Raw genomic sequence first — 5,079 nt, 5'->3', positions numbered from 1 at the left:
TTACACTAGAGTATTACTTTATTAAGTGGCAGACTATAAAATTTTTAATTTTTATGAATAAAGATAAATTGTGGTATCACAAAAAAGTCACAACAAAGCTCTGCTACAATTTCAAATTCTGCTGCACCTTATGGATTTTTCTAGTGTTTTTTCCTCTTCTCAGAAAGTTTTCTATTTACTACCCACTATCATCTTTCAAATCTTCTTGATTCTCCAAGGTCACCTCAAATGTCACTATTTCTGTGAAGTTTTCTTCAATCCTAATTAAAATATATTATTATTATTATTATTTATTTATTTATTCATGATAGTCACACAGAGAGAGAGAGAGAGGCAGAGACACAGGCAGAGGGAGAAGCAGGCTCCATGCAGGAAGCCCGACACGGGACTTGATCCCAGTCCCCAGGATCGCGCCCCAGGCCAAAGGCAGGCGCTAAACCGCTGCGCCACCCAGGGATCCCAAAATAAATTATTATTGACTCTATAGTTTGGTAGCACTTTATTTACTTAAAATATAACATTCTCCTCTATTCGATTGGAAATTCTGTCAATACCAAGACTCTATCTACCAGCTATAGTCCCATAAAAGCTAGCGTAGAGAGTTAGTCATCCAAGTCTCTGTATGTTGCTAGAACAACAGATCCTGCAGTGGTGTATGGGTTTTAGTACCCAGCTTAAGAGAAAGTAAAAGTCCATTCAGAGGGCCAGTGGGTGACCACATGCCCTTACATTTCTCATATACCAATAGCTACTGTAGAATAAGAATTTGAGATATTAATATCTGGTAATTTCTGGAGTTTGTTTGTCCCTAAGAACCATATCCATTTAAACCATGAGATTTTGGCCACCTTTTTTCTTATAGTAAGACTTTGCAGCTAAGTAAGTTGCTAATGCTGGGGAAATGCCTTTTTGTGGCCAAAACAGAGAAAAGGTTAACTATTGCTTTCCTGCCTTCAAAGTATTTCCCATGGGTACACCTTGATCTTCTAAAAAATATATGTAGTTTTCCTTTTAGGCAGAAATAATATTCTCACTCAACAAAACTATCTTTTACATCTAACACACAGTGTATTTCAAGCAAAATCTTTAAAAAAAAAATAAGAGTCACAGTGATAATTCAGGTGCTTCAGATAAATGAAAGCTTTATAGTGAACCATTTAGTCTCTCCATTCAGTAGACAGAATGGCCAAAAAATATCTTCTTGAGCTGTGATGTCTTTGACAAAGAGATTATAGAATTGAATATAGTTACAATAGTTTCTAGTGCTTATTCTTCACCCTACCCTAGGAACAACAGGTATTACTGGATGAGGAGAGGCTCACTTTAGTTACAGGGTAATGAGTCCACAATTGGAGATATTACCTCAAAGAACTGCCCTCAGCCTATTTGATCGAGTCACTGTATAGTCATACAGTGGCAGTTGTCAAGTCATATTTAAAAGGATTCTCCCAATTTAGCCCCAGTTCTCTCTTCTCTTGCCTAGAAACTGAACACATATATCCTCCTTAGTTTCTATGGGAAATGTGTCTATTTAAACCAGGGATCCCTGGGTGGCGCAGCAGTTTGGCGCCTGCCTTTGGCCCAGAGCGCGATCCTGGAGACCCGGGATCGAATCCCACATCGGGCTCCCGGTGCATGGAGCCTGCTTCCCCCTCTGTCTGTGTCTCTGCCTCTCTCTCTCTCTGTGTCTCTCATGAATGGATGAATAAAATCTTAAAAAAAAATGTGTAAATATGTAAAACACATTTTGACTTACATTATCATCCTAATAGATTATCACAAAACTGTCAGAAAAAGAGAAAGTAACATAGCTAAACTTTTGGCTTATTGATTTGTGGTCAGATAAAATCAACTCTCAATTTATTTTACTGTAATTGTTTTCATTTTAAAATTATTTAAAATGATTATAAAAATAAGTAAAAAAGATATAATGTATTTTCTTAAATGTAACATCTACTGATTTGATACAAAAGGACAGTTTAAATATGCACTTATTAAATATGTATTCATTAAATGTATTAAATTTAATATTTAATAAAAGTACCATTTTTTTCAGTAATCGTCCAATGGTATGTTTTCATAAAAATTCAAGGGCTATGCAGCAGAGCTCACATCTAAATCTAGGAGGCCAGTAATGTAATTATAGGTACTGCTTTGTATGTAAAATGTGTTTATTCCATTTTTATTTGGAAGAAATACTCCCAATTTTCTAAGGGTATTCTGAATTGGTATGATGTTTGATCGGGTTAAGATGAAGTCCTGATATATCTGAATTTCAAGCCTACCTATAATACTGTACTTTAGCTCTTAAATGCCTGAGCATGTGATTTTTTTTCATACATGGGAAATTATCAGAATATCAAAGGATATGTTACACAGATATTTTTCTCCTTACTTTTCATCTTTTCTCCTAAATATCAACAACATAGACATACTGGATCCAAGAAGAACTGGCATTACATTTCTCAAAAGCATGCAAATGGCAGATAGGGAGCAATAAGTGTGTTTAGAAATATTTGGAGAGGGAGTCAGGGATGGGCTGGAACTGATTTAATGATTTATAAGATTAAAGTGATCTGAAGAGTTTAATAATATGAATTAGGGTGGAATTCGATAATAATACGCCTGATCTTGCTCAGATGCTCTTATAGTTCTTGACATTAAACAACCTTTAGTTTCTCCATTTAAAATTGTAAATGTTTGCTTACCAAAATGATTTTTCCAAGTTCCCCAGGCTCTCACTGCCCACTCCATCACAACACAGGGTTTTGAATGTCTTAATGGCATAACTGGCACCGAATCTTCTATGTTAGCGCTGGACACTCAAGCACTTTCAACCCTACACAAGCCTAGGGAGACAATTAAAGTAAATACTTCTCAAAGATGTTTGAAGTAAAATAACTTTGTGTTATTCTTTATACAAACTGAACTATTTATGGCTTCCTAATGAACAGTAGGAATGTGGGCTGAATAGAGCAGAGCAAACTACTGTCAGGAACAAAAATGTGCTCACTTGTGTGCACATTTTATCTAAAGCAAGACTTTAGATAAAAATGATATATTTCTCCCTATGGAAGCACATTAGCTCCCCCCGCGCTCTGCACAAGTGCGTGTACACACACCCGCACACACCACTAACAGAAAGCCGGTGTTTGCTGTCACTGTGAAGCACTCGAGTGGTGATGGTTCACTTTAACTCCCCACCCGTGGTGTCTCGGGTTGTCGCTCACGTGGACATTGCTCTTCGTGTCTTGGCTGGAAACCACATTTTTGACTTCTACGAAAGTTCTGGTTATCTTCAGCTTGTCAACTGCTGTATACTGTGAAGAATGCTTGCACCTGGACGCCTGATGAAGCTAGATGCGATGTGGGCGAAGCTGTGGCTACTGTAGCAGGCTCGAGCTGGAGGCCGCTTTACTGTGGCACATCAGGAAACGGTTTTCTATATATTCCATGAAAGTAAGTGACTGGGCGACACACTCTCCTTATTCATAAAAACCTAGTCTTCTTACAATCGACAGTTAAAGATTAGTCTTCTCACTTTTTGAAGTTGCCTATGCTTAGAAATTGAGAAACACTCCTGGCCTTAAATTTCTATAAAACATTGATGCTTCTGGTGAAAAACAAAGCAAAAACCTAATCATTTGATAATTTCATGTTTCCCTTTTCTTATTTTTTTCTTTTCTTCATTTCTATGGGTAATACAAATTCAAAACAGAGACACCTGGGTGGCTGGCTCGGTTAAAGGCCGACTTCAGCTCAGGTCCTGATCTCAAAGTCCTGGGATCAAGCCCCACATGGGGCTGGCTCCCTGTTCAGCAGTGAGTCTGCTTCTCCCTCTTCCTCTCCCTCTGTGATCTCTCTTGCTCTCGCTCTCTCTCAAGTAAATAAATGAAATTCTTTTAAAAAAAAAAAAAAAAAGGAAAGAAAAAGAAATTCAAAACCTTGTAACTGTTTCTGGTTTGTTTTATTTTGCTTTTATGACATAAATGGTCATCTTCCTTAGAGACTCATAAAATGATGTATCTAAGATTTTACATTAACTTTTTTAGATATACTATTTATTCAAGTTCTCAAAGATACATCTCCCCTATGACTAAAATTCAGAATCCACAATTGGTAAATATGATTGATGAATTCAATGAGATAGAAGTCAAATACTCATTAATTCAAGTATATGTGAATCAAAGACATACCTAAATGAATGCCTATGATAAACTAAGGGCAAAAAGTTACTTGCAACACATCATAAAGAGGTCATTTCTTTCCTATATGAAGAATTTAAATACATACATACATACATACATACCTCTATTCCAAAAGAAAAACTGGAAGATGGCTGTGAACCTCTAATTATCATCACATTGCTTAGCACATAGGAAGATCCTAAAATGTTTTATGAAGAAATGAGTGAATAAACAACTATTCAGGCAGTGTCCAAACATTTTAATTAAAAGCTTTACGTTTTCCGGAGTTGACCAGTAAAGTGATTGCATAAAGATTATACATATATGCATATATAATATATATTATTTATATGTTAAAATATATTACATATTATATTATGTATATATTTGTATAAAATACATATGTGTATATATACATACTATCTTTTCCCTTTCTACCATCATGTAAATAGGAAGGAAGAAGGTACTTTCAAATGCTACAAATAAAATTTTATTTATGTGGAAGTCTCTGTTTAATCCTGTCACATTGCTATAACTTTCACTCCAATCTAAAGTAAGAATATGGGATCCCTGGGTGGCTCAGCAGTTAAGCATCTGCCTTCAGCCCAGGGCATGATCCTGGGGTCCTGGGATCGAGTCCCGTGTCGGGCTCCCTGCATGGAGCCTGCTTCTCCTTCTGCCTGTGTCTCTGCCTCTCTCTCTCTCTCTGTGTCTCTCATGAATGAATAAATAAAATCAGAAAAAAAAATTTTAAATAAGAATATAAAAAAAATGTTATTTACTAAATGGAAAGTCTAAGTAAAATCGTATTACTGAGAGAGATAAAAGAATTCAGCATCTAATAGCCTTTTGATATCTGAAGATATTATAATGTAAAGAGATGTTGACATTG

General features: G+C 36.0%; 1 long non-coding RNA gene across 1 annotated transcript; it reads right to left on the bottom strand.

Moving 5' to 3' along the window:
- Positions 1 to 2,583: 2,583 nt before the first annotated feature.
- Positions 2,584 to 4,375, bottom strand: LOC144293460 (uncharacterized). Its single transcript, XR_013360687.1, has 3 exons — positions 4,310 to 4,375; positions 3,231 to 3,442; positions 2,584 to 2,849 (listed from the first exon to the last, which is right to left on the bottom strand). It is a non-coding gene; the product is annotated as an uncharacterized LOC144293460 (long non-coding RNA).
- Positions 4,376 to 5,079: the final 704 nt, after the last annotated feature.

The sequence above is a fragment of the Canis aureus genome, chromosome 21, assembly GCF_053574225.1.
Source record: "Canis aureus isolate CA01 chromosome 21, VMU_Caureus_v.1.0, whole genome shotgun sequence".
Taxonomy (NCBI): Eukaryota; Metazoa; Chordata; class Mammalia; order Carnivora; family Canidae; genus Canis; species Canis aureus.
This window is presented reverse-complemented; position numbering and strand designations above follow the sequence as displayed.